Source organism: Pseudorca crassidens, chromosome 2, assembly GCF_039906515.1.
Source record: "Pseudorca crassidens isolate mPseCra1 chromosome 2, mPseCra1.hap1, whole genome shotgun sequence".
Taxonomy (NCBI): Eukaryota; Metazoa; Chordata; class Mammalia; order Artiodactyla; family Delphinidae; genus Pseudorca; species Pseudorca crassidens.
In genome coordinates this window covers 169,383,656-169,407,719 of record NC_090297.1, presented here as the reverse complement: position 1 = coordinate 169,407,719, position 24,064 = coordinate 169,383,656, and the positions used below count along the sequence as shown (strand labels likewise).

Sequence of the window (24,064 nt, the reverse complement as noted above, 5' to 3'; positions counted from 1 at the left end):
TTTAGATGAACTGGGAAATCGAAGAACTGGAAAATAAACTGACAAAAATCAGGTAGACATAGGAGAGGAGTGAAATCCTCTTCTTTTATAGTGGTCTATCTGGAGATTTTGTCTAAAATCGACATTTGTGACTGTCAGATGTAGGCATTTAACTCAGTCATAGTGGCAATTTAAAAAGTTTTAAGTGGTTATCTCTGGGAAGTGGAATAGCAGTTGGAGGAGGAGTGATTATGTCAATTTCCTTCCTTGTGGTTGGAGACATTCTTTACCATAAGCATGGTATAATTAGAATTTTTATAATTAAGATGTTAAAAATTTATAAAAATGATAATAGCCAGTACTCACAAGTGCACAGGGTAAATAATGGTAATAGCTCATACTTTTATTGAGCATTTATTATGTGCCATGTACTTTGTTAAATGATGAACATGAGTTATCTCATTTAATCTTCACAACAATCCCATAAGTTATTATGCCCACACTCTAGATGAGAAAACTGAGATATTGGGTGGGTGTCACAACTTGTCGAAAGTCAGACACAGTTCACATGTGCAGGATCTGAGACTTGTACCCAGGCAATCTAACTCCAAAGCTGCCCTCTCAAATCATTCTTCTCTTCCGTCTCCTATTTGAACATGACACTCCAGGGAGTATACATTGGTACAAGTTTTCATATAGTATTTTGACAACATGTATCAAAACTTTTAGTGTGTATACTCTTTGACTCAGAAATTCTGTTCCTATATATTTATGTTAAGAAATAATGGTAAATACGCCCCAAGGGATATTTTAAAGGAAGTCCATCCTTGCAATGCATATGAAAGCAAAAAAAAAAAAAATTAATATTCATCAATAGAGGATTGATTTTCTTAAATTATGATATAATTCATACAATATAATACACTCAGTCTATACTTATTTACATGGAAGATTAACACGGTTATATTGAAAAGGCAAGTTGCAAAACAATATGCATATATGATCTTGTTTTTGTCAAAAATAAAAATGCATAAACAGAGCCATAGAATACAGTTTGGAAGGCCATACTCTACAATACCACTTCCCAGGAGAGATCATTTCTAATAGCTTGACATAAGTAGTACCTTCCCTGTTGATTTGCCATCATGATTCTCTGCTCTTAGCCATCAGAAAAATAATATACATTCATTTGCTTTCTTGCCTATTTTTTGTATCTTTCACCAATTTTATGTTAACTAAGGGCAGGAACCACATCTGTAATAGTTATCCTATTTACCAAGGCCCAAGTGGTACAGAATATGTGCTTCAGAAATACTTGTTGAACTAATGCCAATCAAATTTGTTTCCAGGTGATTTTCACCTTCAACTTTCTACCTTAATCCACTGTTTCAGCTTTTACAAAGAGAAGGGTGGGGATTGCTGGTATAATTATGGAGAAAAAAACCCCTGTAAAGCTATTTTTATTATGGTAAAGCCAACCAATCAACCAATCTAGCGATGCAGAGGCAGTGCTGATGAAATTAAAAACCACACTAGGGCTTCCCTGGGGGCGCAGTGGTTGAGAGTCCGCCTGCCGATGCAGGGGACACGGGTTGGTGCCCCGGTCCGGGAGGATCCCACATGCCGCGGAGTGGCTGGGCCCGTGAGCCATGGCCGCTGAACCTGCGTGTCCGGAGCCTGTGCTCCGCAACGGGAGAGGCCACAACAGTGAGAGGCCCGCGTACCGCAAAAAACAAACAAACAAAACCCACCACACTAGATTTGCATCCACAAGACTTGAGTCTGCAGCCTGCCTTCCAGCTCAGGCACTTACTAGCTGGGTCATCAGTCTCTTAAACTTCACCCATCTTCTCTTCTTTCCTTCTTACTCTCATTGAAAAACTTTATTCCCATATTTATTTGCAGAGCAAAGAACTGGGCTACCTGCCTCAAGGAGGCTACAGAATCTTCCAGCCCTCAGTGCCCTAGGTGGACCAGGAAGGACCCAGGGGCAGAGACTACAGAGGAAGGGCTGCTGAGGATTTGGTTTAGGTTTTTTTTGGTTTGTTTAGATTTTTGAGTGCCATCAGGAGGTGGAGGCCATAACTTAAAGGGCTGCAGAGCCTGCTTTCTCTCTCATTCTTCTCAAAGAGAATAGGCTGACCTAGCCCCAGCCTCACACTGTCAAAGGTATAGTCACTCCGTAAATATTTGTTACAAAAATGAATGAATGAACATGTAAAACATTCTTTTTCATTGGGCTTGCTGTGGCAGTCAAAGCCCTAAAAATCGTAACTGGAAAAATGTAAGATTTGTTAAATATTGAGTTTAGGGAAGAAAAAAATGTATTTATAAATTAATTTGTTTTCAGTATAAGACCTTGTACGTAAGGTTCCAACACAGTGAATTTTTACAGTGAAGCTATAAACTCTAAAATGGGGATTATGAACGTGGACACTATAATTTATAATACTTGCATAGCTTTCAATTATTCAGGTGCTCAAAGCCCAACAAATTGAATAATGAACAGGGGTAATGAATTGAACGCTGAGAAGATGATAACAGAAAACACTGGGTAGTCACCACGGAGAAATTCACATACAGAAGTAGCCCTGAAAGAAACACACTTGTTTGAAGGACACATTTCCTTTTCTTTCAAGCCAAACATTTACGGAACAGTCATGCAAGTAGGAATTGCTTTCAAGAAATACTTGTTAAAGGCAGAAAGCTGCTAAAATAGTATATTTTAGATGACCAAACGGAGAATTAGAATCGTAAATTGGCCTGTCACATTCTCGGACAGCGCGGTTCTCTATTTCATTATCTTTAACCACATGGAGAAAGGGGAGATGCATTCATATAAATTATCAGCACCATTGCTTTAGATTTAGGCTGGGAAATGTGTGGCTATTCCACAGATCCTAAAGCACGGGGTTCTTCACGGTATTTCATACAACACTGCAGATCAGAAATTTAAATAATGAGATGGCTTCTGAACTTGCTGTTCAGACCCGGGATGGATGATGCATGCTCGTGTCTGCCAGTGAAGGTTCTGGAGGAAGGATGCCTACTTAGCCTGGTACACACATCTCTGCTGTCAGTGATACTGCAGACCCAGACAGGCACAACGTGCAGTTGGCCAAAATCGTTGAAAGATTCGAATTAACTGCAATTAACTAAAGTCAATAAAAATTAATGGTCCCCGCACCTCTAACCTCCACCACCATCATACACACTACTCAGTCTGCACACCCATCATTTTCCACATAAAGGGTATTTATCAGAGCAACTTAAAAATCATTTGTCTTCTAGACTATTGCAAGCCACGTGGTAATAATGTATAGTGATTAGCGTATTGTCCGTAAGGTCAGTACATCTGGCTTCAGATCTCAGCTTTCCTGTTTTCTAGATGTATTTTAGGCAAACTATTTAACCTTCTAATATTCAGTTTCTTTGTCTGTATAATGGGGATAATAACAGTACCTCCGTCTTCAGATTATTGGGAGTATTAAATAAGATAATATATGCAAAACTTTCAGTACAGTCATAGTTAGCACTCAGTAAGTATCAATGTTAGCTATTCTTACTGGCTAAAGCTGTATTGGCAAAGGCTGTTTCTATGTATCTGAAACACTGGGACCTGGCACCCATAAACAAGAGTTGTGCCATTCACAAGAACCATTTAAATGATCATTTGGGGCTCGAGGCTTTCAGGGGCAGCTATTGCTATTATATCCTTAGAAACGGTTTACCAGCAGCAACATGGAAAAATTCACATGGAAAATGAGTGCCTATTTACCTCTGACAATTGTTTTGATGGGTAGACCAAAGGAACTCGTCAGTTTGATATGAATTATAAAATATGTGTCACGTTTGTTAAACTGTCGTACCTGTATAATTTGAGTTTGATTGTTCTGATCCTAAAATATTGTTCTACCCAGCGGAAATCACGATAATTATCCCAAATCTGTCCTGGAACTACAAGATCAACAGTGCAGAGCTCTAAAACCAGTTATTTTCCTGGGAGAATTTCATAGAAAATTTTCAGTGATATTTCACCACTCAAAAAATAATTTAAACCTATTGAGGTACTTCAAGACTTTTCTCAGATGCAAATGTAAACCTACTAGAACATCTGGACTATTCTGCCTTTTGTTTTTAGTCACTCACTAATCAAGGAAAGTGGAAATGTGTAAGAAGCTTAAAGATCATCTAATCTGACCACTTTATACTAGAAATGAGGCAATAAGGATGAAGAGAGGAAGCTATGTTTCAAACAGCCAAGGTTCAAATGGAATTTTTTCGTGGGTCATAAACATATTTTCAGTGATGTTGGTGGCTGCTGAAATGCCCAGGAAACTTTATACGTGGACATTATAGAACACAAAATATAAATTGTTATTGATCACTTTTACTTTATAATCCCAATAGTAAATTAATGGCTCTCTAAATATTAATACAAACACATGGTCTTTAGTTTCTTTAAGATAAAGCATAGGACACTTACTCCATAGAATTCTCTTTATGCACAGCATTTACACACATACATCAAGTATTTCTTTTTTTTTTCATACATAAGAATTTCATTTTTCCTCTTGCTATTTATATTTCTTAAGTCTCCAATTCAATTGTAAGATATTAGGTGCAGAAACCTCTTTCCCCTTTTTTAATCACCTATAACATGTGGGGCATGTTCATGATAGGTTCCCATGATTCACCGCCGATGAATGAGTTCTAAAGGGAAGCATTTAAACTATTAAAGCTGATGGACTACAAACTCTGAACTCTTAGAAACCTTGGGAAAAAAATTTTTGTTTAAGGGTGACCTGAACAACCAAAGGACAATAATTCACACTATGACCTTGGATGAGTCAATTAACCTCTTTGTTCCTGGTTTTCTTCACCTGTAAAGCAAAGGGGTTGGCCAGAATGATGTCTAAAGAGCCTTCCAGGTCTCCACATTCTACAAACCTGTGTTACTTCATTACCTTGGTCTATCTGTACAGTGTTAGGTTATAGCCGTCACCTCTTCTAATAGCCATTCAATCTTACTTCTAAAAGCCAGGTCCCGCCGGTGTCGCTGGTAGCGGAGGCTGCATTGCTTGTTTCTAACCTGCAGTGGAGAATTCAGTGGTGGGGAACAGATGAGGATCGATGTCCCTGTTATGGCCACAGCTGGGACACAATCTCAACCTTTGTGCAGAGGGCTCTTTGCTTTGGGGTTGGGAGTATTTGAGATGGCAGGAAGGAAAACGACCACTGGCAGGACAATCCCAGCAGGACAGCTTCATGTTTGGGGATGTCTTTGGTCAGCATATCACTCCCCTCCAGTGAGCATTTGGTCTGGAAAAAAACAAAAAAAATGTGTATCTGTTGATCTGATAGCATTGGGAGGCTTCCTTCCTGTTCAGCAAAGTAGAGAAATGGGTCCTGTGAAATCACAGACAAGTAGAATATCTCCCCTTTGCCCCCTATCCTTAGCTTTTCACTCCAACTGAGATACACGGCCAGTATCAGCAGTCTTTGCTCTACCCTCTGGAGACCTTCAGAGGGTAAAAGAGACTTAAAAAGAAAAACTCCTCCCCCAAATCATAAAACTGGCATGAATAGAACGTCTCCACAGCAGGAAAGCAAAAAGGAGGGAAGAAAGTTGGTTTAGGCAAGAGTGATATGAATATTCAACTCAAATAAATCTTATTAGGTGAGGGTATAGCAAAAGAAACAGCCAGAGGCAAGAGAAACAGGGAGACCCTACAGCTGTATTAAGGAAGGAAAGACAAAGTAGGGTTACAGGGACTTCCCTGGCGGTCCAGTGGTTAAGACTCCATGCTCCCAATACAGGGGGCATGGGTTCGATCTCTGGTTGGGGAATTAAGATCCTACATGCTGCATGGCCAAAAAAAGAAAGAAAGAAAAAAAACCAAAGGTCTAGTTAAAAAAAAAAAAAATAAATATATATATATATATATATATATATAGAATAAAAAACAGCATTAAAAAAAAGTAGGGTTACAAACAGCAGTCGTCTCCTTGGACAAGGCCAATGACTCACCTAAAAGCCTGGAGAAAGAAGACAAGTAGAAAATTACGAAAAATTACAATCTCTTCCTCACCACCATAACCCCCTTTATCGTGTCATTTCCTAAACTGCCCAAAACTTCTCCATTAAGACATTAGTAATGCTGACCAATAAGCTGAAAGAATAAGCAAGCCCTGTCAGACAGGCCTCCTGGCTGGCTTAGCGTTTGCTACTCCCCTGCCCCCAGCCTTTTCCCTGGGTATTTCCATGACTCTGTCTTTCTCAGCCTCAATGTCATCAACTCAGAAAAGCTTTCCCTGGCCACACAATTAAAGTAGCCTTTGCGCCCCACCGTCTATCGCCCAGTTACTTTCTATTTCCTCATCTGATTTTTTTCTCCAATAAAATTTATCAAAAATTTGAAATAAAAAAAAAAGAATAAGCCAGCCCTTAGAAAAGTATGCCTATTTGAGAGTAAAGGATAAAAAAATCTCTTAGGGATGGCAATTTCAAAATTGAACAATTTCAAATTATTCCACCTGTTTCTTCCGAAGACCACCAATTTTGCTTGGAAAGGTTTTTTTGTGTGTGTGTTTTTAAATTTAATAATAGGTTAGAAATCTTGTTGCTCATATCCTAAACATTTTCTACCCCATTATCTTCATTATTTTTCATTCACTTTCTCATTCTCACAATAAAAACTCGAGGAGACAAAAATAATAATTAACATAGGATTCCTATCTTTAGATTTATCAAGTCCATATCTGACTCAGATAGCAGAAGGTTAGAATACTGGCTCTTCTTATAAGCCAGTTATGGGCAAGCAAACTCTTCAAGCTTCAGTTTCTTCATCTGTAAGTTAAAAATAAGAACATATTTCTAATAGAGTGTTGTACATAAAATACCTGGAATAGTCCTTGGAACATAGTGGGAGCTCAGTCAATAACAAGAATTATCTTTACCATCATTATTTTCTTGTGTGTTGTTAGCTACCTTCCAATTATGTACAGAGAGCTCTACTTCAATGAAGTTTCAAGCACAAGGCAATAAGTTATATTACATACATAATAAATCATCTTGCTTTTCTTATCAATTTCAAATCTGCAAAATCATAGGAACAGGAGGTGTCATACTCAGCCAAAACTATTCAAGTAGTATGTCACCAACAGGAACACTAAAAACAAATTGTCAGTGACAGTGATAATTGCTACCATTTATTGAGCTCTTATTATATATAAGGCCCATGATAAGGAATTTATATGGATTGTTTCCTTTCATCCTTTATAAAACCTCGTACGGAATTGGTATTTTTATCCCCACTTTCCAGATGAAGAACAGGGATGCTGCAGGGAGTTGCTTGGAAAGAATGCATCACATGTGTCCAAATTTACACAGCTAGTAGCAAATGAAGCAAGACGTGAAACCAGGTCTCTCTATGACAAAGTTTTAGGCTTTTACACAGTATCGAGGGTCTAGTATCCTTCTGAAGAATTATAGCATTTTAGAAATTTAAAGGAGGAAGAAATTTGGGGGGTTTTTTAGCACAAGACCATCTTTTGAGAAAAAGCTTTCTCCCTTCTTAGTAAAATCCCTGTGTATGGAGCCTAAGACATATATACGTCCAAGTTCCCCGAAGTGGTTTTTTTTGGTTTTTTTTTTTTGCGGTACGCGGGCCTCTCACTGCTGTGGCCTCTACTGCTGTGGAGCACAGGCTCCGGACGCGCAGGCTCAGCGGCCATAGCTCACGGGCCCAGCCGCTCCGTGGCATGTGGGATCTTCCCGGACCGGGGCACAAACCCATGTCCCCTGCATCGGCAGGCGGACTCTCAACCACTGCGCCACCAGGGAAGCCCCCAAAGCAATCTTGACAAAGAAAAACAGAGCTGGAGGAATCAGGCTCCCTGACTTCAGACTATAGTACAAAGCTAGAGTAATCAAGAAAGTATGGTACTGGCACAAAAACAGAGATATAGATCAATGGAACAGGATAGAAAGCCCAGAGATAAACCCATGCACATATGGTCACCTTATCTTTAATAAGCGAGGCAAGAATATACAATGGAGAAAAGACAGCCTCTTCAATAAGTGGTGCTGGGAAAACTGGACAGCTACATGTTAAAGAATGAAATTAGAACACTCCCTAACACCATACACAAAAATAAACTCAAAATGGATTAAAGACCTAAATGTAAGGCCAGACACTGTAAAAGTCTTAGAGGAAAACATAGGCAGAACACTCTATGACATAAATCACAGCAAGATCCTTTTTGACCCACCTCCTAGAGAAATGGAAAGAAAAACAAAAATAAAGAAATGGGACCTAATGAAACTTAAAAGGTTTTGCACAGAGAAGGAAACCATAAACAGGACGAAAAGACAGCCCTCAGAATAGGAGAAAATATTTGCAAACAAAGCAACTGACAAAGGATTAATCTCCAAAATATACAAGCAGCTCATGCAGCTCAATATCAAAAGAACAAACAACCCAATACAAAAATGGACAGAAGACCTAAGTAGACATTTCTCCAAAGAAGATATACAGATTGTCAACAAACACATGAAAGGATGCTCAACATCACTAATCATTAGAGAAATCCAATCAAAACTACAATGAGGTATCATCTCACACCAGTCAGAATGGCCATCATCAAAAAATCTAATAGCAATAAATGCTGGAGAGGGTGTGGTGAAAAGGAAATCCTCTTGCACTGTTGGTGGGAATGTAAATTGATACAGCCACTATGGAGAACAGTATGGAGGTTCCTTAAAAAACTAAAAATAGAACTACCATACAACCCAGCAATCCCACTACTGGGCATATACCCAGAGAAAACCATAATTGAAAAAGAGTCATGTACCACAATGTTCATTGCAGCACTATTTACAATAGCCAGGACATGGAAGCAACCTAAGTGTCCATCGACAGATGAACGGATAAAGAAGATGTGGCACATAGATGCAATGGAATATTACTCAGCCATAAAAAGAAACAAAATTGAGTTATTTGTAGTGAGGTGAGTGGACCTAGACTCTGTCATACAGAATGAAGTAAGTCAGAAAGAGAAAAACAAATATCGTATGCTAACACATATATATGGAATCTAAAAAAAAAGTGGTTCTGAAGAACCTAGGGGCAGGACAGGAATAAAGACACAGATGTAGAGAATGGACTTGAGGACATGGGGAGGGGGAAGGGTAAGCTGGGACGAAGTGAGAGAGTGGTATTGACATATATACACTACAAACGTAAAATAGATAGCTAGTAGGAAGCAGCTGCATAGCACAGGGAGATCAGCTTGGTGCTTTGTGACCACCTAGAGGGGTGGGATAGGGAGGGTGGGAGGGAGACGCAGAGGGAGGAGATATGGGGATATATGTTTACGTATAGCTGATTCACTTTGTTATGCAGCAGAAAGTAACACAACATTGTAAAGCAATTATACTCCAATAAAGATGTTAAATAAATAAATATATAGATCTAATGATTAAATACACATTTGGCTTGTATCTTATCAGTGCCCAAGTCCCTAGCTGGGAATGTCTGTTGACAAAAGAAGTTTACTGATACAATTGCACTAATGGCACTCATGTTGCTCTGGAAAAAACAAATCAACCTGGCTTTGTCTCAGAGGGAGGCACTGCAGGCACTATGAGGAAATCAGGTCTATTTTTTTACGTCTGGACTTGTAGAAAAACATGTTTTCCAAAGCTGATTTATAGCTTGTAGGCAAGTAGATCTGGATTGAAAGAGAGATGCTGGTCTGTTGAAGCAACTTGATCCAAGCCAAGAGAAAGCTGGAGAGAAGTCTCCTTGCTCTGAGCAAGAAACCCATGACCGACAGAGCCAGCCTGATCAGGAGCACCTGTGGTTTTAGTAAACCTCTTCTTCAAGCCTGACTAAATCACAAGGGCACCCTGACAATTCTCCAGAGAGAAAACCAGAAGCAAGAGGCTAAAACGACTCAACAAAAAGCTCTCAGGAGCTTACAGAGATGAGATTTAGAGCCCCGGCACTAACAACACACCAGACACTTATTGAGGACTCGCTGTGGGTCAGGCACCGTATTCCTTGCTTTGCACACATCCAATTCATTCAGTTCTCACAACAACCCCAAGAGGTAGGGATTAATATTATCCCCATTTTTCAGAGGAAGAAACTGAAGTTGAAAGCTGTTAGGTCACGTGCCTTAGGTATCTTAGGTGTAAGAGGTCCCTGGAAGTCTGGAGCCTGAATTGATGCATGTAACGTCTACTATCCTAACTCTAGATCATGAGCCATTCTCCAAAGTAATGCTTCCATTTCCCTGCCCCTTGGTCCCTGGACTGAATTACCATGGACTTCATATTCACCCTTCCCTGGAGACGTGGTGAATGTTGTTCAAAACTGCCTATATGTGTTGAACCCATACTTTATGCATATTTGTTCTATCATATCTCAGTATTGTTTCAAATTTTTCCTCCAGGGAAATCTTTGCTCTTTATTTGAAGGAAACATTAACAATAAAGTTGTGATGGAAAATCGTGTCCTGAGTGTGCACTGATTCATTCATTTAGAAGATATTTATTGCAGTATAATGTAGTGATCGAAAGTGCAGGCCCCACACCAGACTGCTCATGTCTTAATATCAGTGTGACCATTCTCTAGCTGGGTGATCTTAGGTATATAACCTCTTTGTGCCTTGGTATCCATCTTCAACATAGGGGTAATAAGATAATGATATTTCATGGAATTATGAGGATTAAAAATTAATATATATAGAATGTTTAGAACAGTGTCTGGCAAGAATAAATGCTTAACAAATGTTAGCTGTTGTCATAGTCAGTTTGGGCTACTATAACAAAATATCACAGACAGAGTGGCTTAAACAACAAACATTATTTCTCACAGTTCTGGAGGCTGGGGAGTCCAAGGTCAAGGGCAGATTCGGTGTTTGGTAAGCTCTTTCTTCCTGGTTTGCAGACTTCTTGCTGTATCCTCACATGGTGAGGAGAGGGCTTTGTTCTCTTCCTCTTCTTATAAGCACACTAATCCCATCATGAGGTTCCCACCTTCATGACCTCATCGAAAGCTAATTATCTCCCAAAGGCCCCACCTCCAAATGCCATCAATTGTGGGTTAGAGCTTCAATATATGAATTTGGGGGAAGACAAATATTCAGTCCATAGCAACTTTGGATGTGATTATGATTATTTACTGGGTGTCTTAGCTCTGTGCCAAAGATTGTGCTAAAAGCCTGGGTTGCAGAAATGGATGCCAGTGGATGGCTAGCTTGAACAGTTTTTTACATAATTATCTCACGTAAAAGAAAAATGTGTAGTTGGTAAGTGGAAAGGGCTCCATTGCCTCTAGGTCCCTGTTTCAAAATGCTTTCCCATGGAGAAGAGATAGAACTCATCTTTAGCAGTTTGTTGAAAGGCTGTAGGAAACCAGCTTCAGTTCTTTGTGACTAAGTCCACCCAAGGCCATAGAACCTTAGGTGACATCTTCCTAAACTGATGCAACTGTAATTCCATTGAACTAGTGAGACTTTCTCAACTGCAATATAAAATATGTAATAATTAACAGCTTAGATATGTCAAGCAATTTTCAAGGCATTTTAAAATTATTAATTCATTAATTTTCAGAATAACTCCATGAATTAAGTGCTATTATTATTCCATGTTAAAGATGAAGAAACAGGCACAGAATGGTGAGTACCTAGGGACATACAGCTTGTAGGTAGCAGAGCCCAGTTTGGCTCCAGCATCTTTGCTCTTAAATGCTGTATCATAGTGTCTTTTTATACTTAAAGAAGACTGCCTACGTCTCTGATAATTCAATGGTTATTCATATAAACTATGATTGATAAGGATATACAAAGAGCTCTGGATGGCATAGTTCAGAAATTCAGTGTCACATTCATGAGCATTTCTTCAATAAGAAATAACAGTTCCTGGATCTCTGTCTCACCAAGGACTAGAAACTTCATGGCACTAAACAGCTGCACCTCCAGTCTAATTACTCAAATACATGAGCTCATTGGGTTTACACAGAACAAGCAACTTGCTGATTTACTGGTCTTTTCACACATCAGTGAATCGTTCGGTGTTATGAAAACATAACATGATTCAAATGCATTGATAGAGCTTGTTTGAGGAAGCACAGACAGCTTCTATTTGGTGGGTAAAATATGTATAGGTAGTCTAAGTCTCAATTTGACATTTCAGCAAGCATTACATTTATAGAAGGAAGTCTAAGCGAGCAGAGGTCTTTCTAAACAGAGTAACTTAGAGAGGTGGCAGGTAGATTTCCATTTGATGTAGCATCCTATACACAGGTGAGCAAATTAAGGTTGTAGTCCTTTTGTCAATTGGGTGAAATTGTTTTCTTTTTTCATAACTCTTTCAATTATACCCTCTATAGACTCACTTTTAGAAGTTATCAATGAGGACCATGCCCCAAGTACTCCTGAGGTAGATGGGAATTTTCCCAGAAGCCAGAGAACCTTCCTTGGTCTTTTCCCCAAACATTCATGTTTCCATTACCCCATACAGCCTGCCTTTTGGTAGCATCCAAACACACAAGGGGGAATTCTATGAATGCCTCAAATCAAATGCCTAATTTTGTCATTCAGTCATTTGTCTACAAAATTTTTTTTGTTTATTCTTTTTTAGGGATGGATCTATGCTTCAATTCTCTACTGCATTCTTAAGTTATGCACAGAACATGAACAAAAATTCAGTGGAGTTTTACTTTCAAATTTTAAGTCTCTAGTTGCCTCAGGGTAGGTTAGTTCTTCACTTGAGTTCATCCTTGTCTTCTGTGTTGAGACTGCATGAGGATAAATGCAAATGGTGCATAGGCAGAATGGTGATCATCAAGGTTTGAAATGAGAATAGAGGATCCAGGATGGAATGCCATTCACTTTATCCATTCACCCTCAATTCACCCTCATAAAAACTGGTATAAATGCCTTTCAACAATCTGGAACTTCAGCACGGGGAGGGTCTATCAAGTTGCTGGGGAGGATTGGTCTTCTGCCATCTACAGAGCTTAGGTACTTCGGGTGAGCTAAGATTTCTCCTCCTAGCCATTCTCTTACTCATCAGAGCTCCATTTTAGGGGACTCTGTGGATCAGTTACCTATTGAAACCACTCTCAGTTCATATCCATGAAAACAGATAATTAGCATGTAGCGATACTTGCTCTATATTTTCTATAGTAGGAGAATATACATCTTGATGAACTCTGTCCGATAGAAATAAAATGGGAGCCACATATGTAACTTAAAATTTTCCAATAGCCATGTTGAAAAGAACAAAAAGAAGAAGGTGAAATTCATTTTAATATCGTATTTTGTTTAACCCACATATCCCAAGTATTATCATTTCAATACCTAATCAATATATCAATTATTAATGAGATTTTTTAATCTTTGGTACGAAGTCTCCATCCTGATTAGCCACACTTCAAGTGCTCAATAACCACATGTAGCCAGTGGCTACCTTACTGGGCAGTGAAGCTCTAGATCATCAAAAAGAGGTGGCAACTCATTAAGTAAAGTTAAAATAAAGTGCCTCCAGACCATTTTATTTGACTCAAAATTGTTAGTTTCTACCGAGACACCATAATTATATACGATTGTATACAATTAGCTTAAAGATAAAGGTTCTATGTAAACAGGAACGTATTCTAAGCTGATAGAGTCAAACTGTAATAAATTTCTTTTCACAAGATCAAAGGTCAAGGATATTTCTATAGTTCACAGATGTTCTCAAAATTTTTGTACTATAATTAACAAAATGCTCCATAAAAAGTTAAAAGTGAGTAACGTGGATTAATAGTAAAATGTGCTTATTTGTTGCTGATTAACGATCTTAATGACCAAAATTATTGCCATCTACATCGCTTGATTACATAGAAATTTAATTAATGTAAAAAGAGATATACATTTAGCAAAATAACAGGTAGCCTCTTCTATATCATTCATCTTAATTTGATTAATAATTTGTGTTTATGTTTTTTCCCTTATTTTCTCTAACAACCAAAATCCCAAAAAACAAGTCCACATTTACCTAAACCTGAAATAAAAGCGGTAATCTGTTGATATGGAATAAGAGGCAGACCATTCTGTCAAACCACCAAAGAGAAAATTTCTACATCTACATACAGAAGAAAATCACAATTAAAATTCTAAACAACCTCATACTATACTTTGCACTGAATAGTATTCATTATATCCTTTTATCTTTTTATGCTGAAGGGAGTAGATGCAGGTCCATTGACAACTACATCAAAAGTGAAGATATTGGCAGTTTCTCCTCAAGTTAAAGATACAAGTATTATAATGACCCAGCAGTACTACTCTTGGATATTTAGTCAATAGTAATAAAAACATATTCAAATGTTCATGGTTTACTTAATAATTGTAAACAGCTAGAAACAACCCAAACATCCATCAACAGGTGAATGGATAAACAGTTGTGATGTACTCACACAATGGAGTGTGAACACAGCCATAAAGAGGAACAAGCTACTGAGAGGGGGAAAATCTTGAATACTGTATAGCTCAAAAATAATGTGACAAGCAAAAGAAGTATGTCCCCCATATAATTACATCTACATGATGCTCTAAGACAAGCAAAACTAAGTTATGGTGACAGAATTCAAAAGTTGGGCAGCTGACTAGAAAGAGGCATGAGGAAGTGTGAGTGATAATTGGATTGTTCCATAGCTTGATTGAGGTGGTAGTCATATTGCTGTATACTTTTGTCAAATGTGATTGGACTGAGCACTTAAAACCTATGCATATATAAATAATAAAATAAATTTGAAATTAAATAAAAAACTTTAAAAATGAATAAAAGGACAACGGTTGCTTTTATTCAGACTGTAGTTACACCCTGTTCTTGCATGATAGCTTTCAGTCTCTTCAACCTATTTTACAGCTATTTTAACTCCCCCTTCTCCCTCCCAATTCGCACTAAGAATGAACAATGAAGAGTCTCCTGATGACCGTTTTCACTGAAGAAAGAGCTAATATTAAGTGAAAATATGGATGGGGATTTGCAGTCTACTCACACTTCTCCATCATTTCTACAATAGTTGTATTATTTTTTGGCAGATATTCAATGGTAACAAGTGATTTTTTGAAATGTAAACAATTAGTATATAAGATTCCGCATATTAAACAGATTTCATGGTCTCTTTATTCATCTTGAACTTGATAATTTCTGGAAATTTTGAATCAAGGGGTTTCTGGTTACTTTCCAATGATGTTTAACAGTTAGACTTAAAAATACAGAAAAAAGCATTATAAGTTTTATCCAAAATGATTATGGCCATCATTTGAATAAAATACAGATTTTGCAAGCTGTAAAGCATATCATTACTACATACTGGCCTAAGTAAGGTTTGGTTCACAAACTAAGAGCTCTAACCAAGTCATTAAATCTATCAAAAAAGGGCCTCATTTGAGAAGCAATAAAATTTTTAATCATTTTATTATTAAAAAAGTGTTTAATATGTAGCTAATTAAATGCCAAAGGCAGGTTATCTGAGTTTAACCTTCAAAAAGAAAATGATGTATCAAAGTCTGCCGTTGGCATCATGGGATAGAAATGTCATCCTCATAATCATTGCGTGACAACTAGCTGGTGGCCTTTTCTAGAGCTATAGTTAAATTACCTGATTAAATTAATAGCCACTTAGATGTTTTAGGAACTGCACAGACCTATACTAAATGAAAATTAGGTCCATTACATTTTCTGAGTGGGCTAGATAGACTCTAAAATAAAACACGTATGCCATTGCCCACATTACTTAGATTAAGCAATTAAAAGCTCTTTCTAAAAAGCGACTAATTCCCTGTAAAGTACAGACAACTGGATTTACACTAATGACCAGAGGTAAGTTTTTTTTTTTTTCTGCTTATTTTTCCCTATCCTCAAATTCTCTGTTTATTTTAAAATAAAATATTAAAATTTGAACACACCTAAATATGTAACTAGATAGCTATTTGTAAGTATATTTCTGTAAGACAATGAACAGTGATTATGTGTAAGTAAAACAGTAAATTAGAAAGTAAAATAAAAAGTCATCCTAATTGGGAATTCACCAAACCATTATTGAAGCATTCTAGGTAAAAGCTTTGAAACTATTCAGTCTCGAACGTTTGGAAAGAATACAAAAAGAATTCATGCCTTCTTTCCTTACTATGTTGATTCTTTCATGTGAAATCCAGATCATCAAGTAAGTAAATACGTCAGAAAATGCAAACAGCATATTTATTAACTTAGTTAAGAAGCAAACTACTATTCTCTCCATACACCTCCAGTTGCAAATGAATACAGATTGCACGTGTAAGTTTTAAGGACAAAAGGTATGGTCACTGCTATATGCCTAGTACCTAGAATAGCATCTAACACATAATAGGTATTCCATAAATATTTGTTGGATTGAAGGCAAGGCTGAAATGTTTTCTCAGTTTCAATTAATAATATTTATTTAAAAGTCATATTGACATATCAAAATCCCTTGTTTTGACAGCATGTTATAAAACTAAATATTCAGCAAGGAATTTTTAGTCCAGTGCCATTTGATAGGTAACTAATAAAAAAATGAACTGCATCAGTGTGGGGACTTTATTTATAATTAAGATTTTGCCTAACTTCATTTCATTTCATACTTATCAAGGATACAATGTTGTATCCTATTCAGGGACTTTAAGGTGTTCAAAATAGATACAAACTCTTAACAATATTTCTTAAAATCCTTCTTGTGGCTATAAAGCTTAGATCTACTGTAACATCTGGTACTATTTACAGATAAATTTCACCTGTGACATGATCATGATGTTTTAAACATAAAGCAGAAAGAACCAAGCAGCATTGATAAGACTGTGTAAACAGATAAAACTCTTTGGGAATCAACAGTGCTTACATCATAACTTGGTTGCATGTGAGTAGGTCTTTATTCGTTGAATCCTCATTTATTGGGAGGCTTATGGTGTGCCTGCATTGCATTAGACACTTTGTAGAAATACAAAGAGTCGTAAGACAGCCGATGTTTTAACTCTTGTGTTAATAAATAACCAACACTGAATATGAAAGAGTAATCAGAAATGCGCATGAGCCAAATTAGAAAAGTGGAAAAGTACAATCACCATAGTGAGACAGAAGTGATGAACCGTCTCATGGATGGTGAAGGCAAGCTGGGAAAGAAGTTAAAAAAAAGAGTGTTCAGAATTGTTACATGACAAAATGAAGATGGAAACTTGTACATGAGGATGTCAAATCCAAAAAAAAAAAATCCTAAAAACCATGTGTGAGAAACTAGATTTAATTGAATACAGACCCTTCTTAGAAAATGTCAGAATCTGATGTAATGGATTGCATTTTTTAGGTTGTTTTATTGGTATGTCAAAAAAAATCTCTAAGTACTCTGTGACTTTTTTCAAAGTTACCATGGAAAAAATTCCTACAGAGGAACATCATAGGATATTTCCATAATAGAGAAGATAGAGGAATGTTGTTATATTTACAGGAAAGCACAGAAATAAAAATTTAAGACTTTCACAGACCATGGGCTTTCGAATGTATTCTATAGATAGCATGCTGTGTCCCACTGACCCAAAGCCTAATTGTCCTGGTAAGGGAGTTGTGAGGAGAAGACCCAAATTCAGCTCATGGTAAGGGAGGAAAGAGTGGGAAGAAATAACCAGGTAATCATAACAGAGATGGATCTAAGACAGAACATATTGGAAAATCAACCTTGACAAACAATTTTAAATTACCTTTCCAGCCTATGCCCGTCTTAAGTTTTAGTTGTTTTGCCTGTCAAGAGGCTGGCTATTTGACAAACAGTAACATTGACAGGAAATTCCTTATACATTCATAGAAGCCTGTCTCAACCTAGATCCATTTTGGATGTCACTAGAGCTAATTGAGAATAGTATTCAAGCTGTACAATGGATTATGTACATCTCCAGGGAGATCTTGGAGTTCATTCATAAGGGCTAGAAAAATATTTAGTCTATTCACCCCACATACACAATGCTTCTTTTTTATGTAAGATCTAGTATTGAAGTATTGTAGGTAATGGTAATAACCATGATTTCCTACCCACCTGCTATGCTCTGTACTTACTAGGACTTTTCAACCTTCACACTATGGATACTTGGGCCAGATAATTGTTTGTTGGAGGGCCTGTCTTGTGCTTTATAGGGTGCCCAGCAATATCCTTGGCCTCTGAACACTAGAGACCAGTAATACCCCTTCTCTAGTTGTGATAACCAAAAATGTCGCTAGACTTTGCCAAATGTCCCCTGGGGTGGGAGACAGGAAAGAGGGCACAAAGTCATCTCCTATTGAGAACCACTATTATAAATGACCATTTACTTGTTGCCTATTTCTTTTTATAACAATCCTGCATGGTAGGAATTATTATGCCTATTTTAAAAATGAGAAAACTAAGTTTTATAGGAGGATTTAAACCTGGGTCTTTTAACCACAATCTTTATTCTGCACACCATGCTCTATTATCTCCACCTTTAAAGATTTTTTACTCTGAATTTTCTAAAAGGTTTAACATTAACCCCAGAAACATCCTTGTGATACACGTCTAGAATTGACTGTCCTTAACATACTCAACCACATTGAGTATGTGGTTCAGGATTTTCTTTTAGGGTTGCTTTGTCTCATCTACAAAGCCTACTTCTAATCTACTGTTCTATCTTGTTACAGCCTCACGGTCATTTTTGGATGGCAAGCAAGGAAATCAAAAACTTTGGGTGACTTTGATTGTTTGCTGATTTTCAGAAATGTTTTGTATGTGTTTTACGGGGTAAAGAGAAGGAACTCTTAAATAAATCTCTGTAATTCATAAAAATATTGTTTGATGTTCATACCAAACAGTAAAACTTTCTCTCTCATCTTATCATTGTGACTCTGTTTGCATATTTGTGAATCTGTCAAAAGATTTAGGGATTCCTAGTGGTTTTACAAGTTGAATTGATTAGGGCAATGATGAAGGAATTGCGTTATCTCTTTTTCCTGCTACCAACTTCCATAATTACTCCATATCGTGTTCTAAGTTGTTTTTGAAAAGTTCTGCCTAATGGAAGAGTTTCCTCCCTCAGTTCAACAAAAGCAACTATTTGGTGTTACATCATATACGTTTTTACCTGATTACCCAGCACAGAAATCGAGGTTGAAAAATGTCTGTTGAATGAATAATAAATAACGAACTAATGTCAGATCCATAAATAATCGGCAGATTCTTGAATTCGGCTACACATAAAAGATGTTTTATTGCTATTAGCTGCAGTGAGTCACCTGCAGAACTGGAAGAGAATATTAGAGATGATCATTTCTTTAATTTCTAAAACTCACTCTTCCCCTCTCCTCTACCACTACCAATTTATGTGGTGGGAAGTCAGGAAAAAGGTAGTGTCGGTTCTTTTTAAAGGAAGAATTAGGTACTTGCGAAGTTTGGGCTTTCACACTTAAAACATTCATTAACATGGAGAAAAAAAATGTAGAGTATGAAGAAAGAATAAACTATTACTTTTGCCCGTTCTTCTGAAATAATAGTCTAAAGTTTTCCTTTGAATGTTATAGTATGGCTCTTTAGACTGTAGAAATCACTCATATCTACGATAATTCAATTTTTTTAAAAAAAGAGCTGTGTATACAGATTATCAGACAAACTAGAACAAGGAAAGCAAAATCGTCACTTTACAATTGATTGTATTGATCAAGAATTTTGAATCTTTTATAATTATGAAATGTTAGCATAAGTGTTATTATTTGATTTACTGACATTCTCATCCTTCCTTACACAAGTATATTATGATTTTTAGGAATTATAGAATGCCACATTTTGAAGCTAAAAGTGACCTAATGTTACCTGTTCCAATCCACACTCCCCTCTTAAAACAAACAAACAAAAAACCCAAAAAACAGCTGAAGAAAAAAAAACAATGAAACTTAAGAAGTTACCGTATACCAGACCTTGCCTTCCTTTTTCAATTAAGTAAAAATGTAACTGAAATTTTTAAGTTTTAATTTGAAATTGTGAAATAGGTCATTATTTTGACCCTTTAAGCTCCAGGGAGCATTCCCAGCATTATCAGAACGTATAGTAAAGAGTCTTTCTCTAGATCTGTTGTTCAGATGACATGGGTTGAGATTTCTGCCAGTTTTAAGCAGGGGGCCTTGCGTTAGCTTCTTAACCGTTCTTTGCCTCAGTCTCCTCTCATAGGAAATAAGCGCTTCAGCTTTGATCTCTGAAGACCCTGCTAGCGTTTCTTCTCTGACTATAGCTCCTATTGGATTTTCCTTTTACAAAAAGCAGACTTCTTTTCTTAGCCTTAAGAGGGGTGATGGTTAAAACCTATTTTCAGTATTTATTTTGGAAGTGTTCCAGCCACTGAGCTGCCATTTGATTAACCAAACTTTCTAGGAATATCTCTCTTTAAAGTAACTTTTGAAGTGGAGAGTTAGAATCCGTAATGAACACCAGGAATGAGCAAGTTTCATAACCTCAAAGGGTCAGGTCATGACAACCTAAAAGGATCATGACACACATACTAGTAGTAAATTTCCCAGTAAAATGCCACAAACAGCAAACATTTACTGGGAACCTACTCTGTGCTCAAATCTCATTTCCCTTTATTTAATCTCTGCAGTGATCTCATCTACATCTGGACTTTAAACTACCATGTGTATCCTTAATTCATCACACCACATCTTCCTTCTGAGCCCTGGACCCATGCATATTGGAAATAATTTCCACATGTTTGTCCCACAGGCACCTCAAATACATTAAGTCCAAACAGTCCTTTCTATCCACCTTCTAATCTCTTCCAACACTTCTCACCATGTATTCACGTAGGGCTACTACGCCCTTTGTCTTCTAATGCAATAAATGTGAGGGACCCTGAGGGCAAATAAGAAAAATGCGATTAGTAAAGAGGAGGTGAACTCTGAAGATGGAGAAACAGAAGGCGGGAAGACAGGCAAAAGATTGTTATGATTGACCAACCAGACATGGTAGGATAAAAAGGTTTGGAATGGGAAATAGGCATGACCACTTCATAAATGAATGATGAATGAATGAATGGCTGTGTGCATGTAATTTGTGTGTGTGTGGTTTATTAAGAAAAATAATAAGACAAAGAAGAGTTGCTGAAGGGAACCACATTGATGCACTAACTCTTAAGTCATCTAAAAGGCATGTTATCATTAGTTCTTACTTCTTTGTTGACAAGTTCATAGAAAGGGCAGGCTCACTTTTATTGAAAGTGTGAGGAGAAGGCAAAATCTGAAAATTGCAACCATTTTCAAACTAACTGTGACTTGGCTCGATGTGTTTTGAGGCAAGGAGTGACAATGAAACATCCTTCGTTCAGTGGGGACGCTTCACTCTGAGTTCTTCCTTGGAGAAGGTTAGCAACGTCTTCCTCACTTATGGAGTTCATGATAACTTTATCAAAAGGCTTGGCACACTGTACTCAGTCCTTTTTCCTGTCTCAAAAGTGTGCTGATATGTCCAAAAAGGTGATGTCAGCATGATGATCATTTTCTAGAGAATCCAATATATTTCCATGCCAGTTGATCTTTAGGCATGAACTTTAAGTTGCATTTTGTACTGTTATCAAACATTACCACTTAGATTTTTAATTTACAAAGATATATTAAAGCTTGTCCAGCAAAAGTAAGCAGCTCATTTGTGCCTTTGTGGATGGGGAAAAGCAGGGCATCAAATATGTGTCTGTCACTCCCACACTCATGATTCTCCAAATGATGAGTAGAGAGAAACCCATCTCTTTCACACATTGAGGGCTGCTAGTTTTATGTTCCTTACTTGATTATAATCTCCAGGAAAGCAAAGGCTGTGCCTCACTCCTAATCGATGAGCTAAAGTTAGAACAAAACCAATACGTTCCTGCTCCAGGAAGTTTATCATAGAATACATGGAGGAACATATGTATAAATGAACCATAATGTAAGTATTATGTCAGTGGGTCTCAAACTTGGCCATGCATGAGAATCACCTGGAAGGTGTGTTAATCCACATATTACTGGACCCCCACCACCAGAGTCATTAATACAGTAGATGTTAGGTTGTAATAAGGAAGAACTTTTGTATTCTGTTAAGCTAACTTTTGTATTCAAGTTAAGCACTAAAGGGATGTTTCCTATAAGCTTAAATTATACATAATGGCCCATCTCCAGGAACCCTGCCTCCCAAGTAATGAGCGTTAAGTTAAAATACCTTGTTTGGCTCACAGGAAACATCCTGCCCAGGCCCACCATGAATGGCTGCAGGAAAAAAGAAATTAACACATCTCTGGAATCTGGCTAAAACAAGGACTGCATCCCCCTCCCCTTTTAGTATAAAAGAAGCCTGAATTCTAACACGGGGAGGATGATTCTTTGGGACACTAGTCCACCATCTTCTCAGTCTGCTGGTTTTCCAAATAGAGTCACTATGCCTTACCCCAAAAACTCTTCTCTTGATTTATTGGCCTGTCATGTGGTGAGCAGTACGAGCTTGGACTTGGTAACAGGGTGATGCTAAGCCTTTGCATTTTTAATGAGTGATGCTGATTCTGCTGGTCTGGGGACCACACTTTGAGAAGACTAAAATATGGTGTCAGTGGTGGGTAGGTGAGATTATATTTACTCCCAAATAATCATAAGATGGTGGGGCTGACTTAAAATTTTAGACTTGAAAGGGAATTCTGAGATCTTCTAATTTAATTTCCCAAATATTTTGTAACACGAGTGAATAGTGGTGGGTCCGTATTCCTAACCCAACTTTTCTCCAACTTCTTTTCTGCTTCCCAAATGAGGTTTCCCAGATCTAGTAATATCCCCGAAAGCCATCCTGCATTTGTGTCTCCCATATAAAATAGCTGTGGAAATCAATAACAGTTCTGTGTGTATAGCGATCTCAGAGGTTGCTTATGGGTTTTATTCCACCAGTAGAAATAACAGAAAAAATACACATGCACTAGATTGATTTTGGTCCCTTTGCTCTACTTTTAGAGGAAAAAATGAATATGAAAATATGTGTCCTTTCTGCGATTTTTCTCCCAGGAATTTCCCTTTTTATTTCTCAGGCAAAGTTGGCTGCCATCTGAATAGGAATATAAGGCTCCCTGGTCCTTTTCACCCACCATTATGCAGAGTCAGTTTTCCACCATTTAGAATTTAGTGCATCTTTGGTGAAGCCTGACAGGTACATGGAGGGTTGGTGGAGAGAGGTTGGAGGAAGGTAAGAGGGCTAAGAAAGCAGCCGTATAATTTATAATCTTCATGACCATAAAAGCACAGCAAGCAGATAAGGTTGAGCGCGCTGTCACGGGGTCACTAGCCAGGCCTCCGCAAGCTACAGGGTCTTGTTTCGTTGTCCTGTGACCTGCATCACAGTGCACAAAAGTCCCACTCTAGGGCCATAGCTAATCTGCTCTGACAGAATAGGAAAACAACTGCAGAACTCTGCAGCTTCTCTTTCCCATAACCAGGAGGCCAAATGCAAGCAACAGAACTACATTCTTTTGGAGAACCATCGTGACAAGTTAGAGCATCCAGAACTTATGATCAGGCTTTGACCCTGTGCTTTCATAGCTGCTACTGCAATGCTGCCTAGATGCTAAGTGCGTGGGTTTGGAGTTCACATTTTCGTTCTGCCATTTGTGAGCTGGATAACCTTAGCTTCTACTTCAATACGTTGCATCTTATTTAACTATAAGATGGTGATCAGAATAAAGCCAAACACTGAGCGTTGTTAAGAGAAATGAAAAAACTAATCCATGTAAGATACAGAGTACAGGACACGTCCCATAGGAAGCATTTTTGATTATGACAGATACCTCATCAGTATATGTGCGATATGTCAGGCTAATTTACTTAGACCTGCTTATATATTTCTTGGCTGTTTGTCTCTATCTATTAAAGAGACTGTCCTCAATTTCTACAGGTTAGGCTGATCAACTAGGCAAATCACAACAATGAAAAACTCACACCTTGACCACATTGTGACAATTACCTGAATAACCAAGGAAACAGTTACAAATGTGTTCTGCAAAGGAGAGCTTC

At 37.6% G+C, this 24,064-nt stretch overlaps 1 long non-coding RNA gene across 2 annotated transcripts in view; it reads right to left on the bottom strand.

The window, feature by feature from the left end:
• Positions 1-340: 340 nt before the first annotated feature.
• The window catches only part of LOC137220115 (uncharacterized), a 47,851-nt gene continuing 24,127 nt past the window's right edge, over positions 341-24,064 (bottom strand). For both annotated transcript variants that reach the window (XR_010941475.1, XR_010941476.1), the window contains one exon: positions 341-5,301. This is a non-coding gene — a long non-coding RNA (uncharacterized lncRNA). The remainder of the gene's footprint in view (positions 5,302-24,064) is intronic.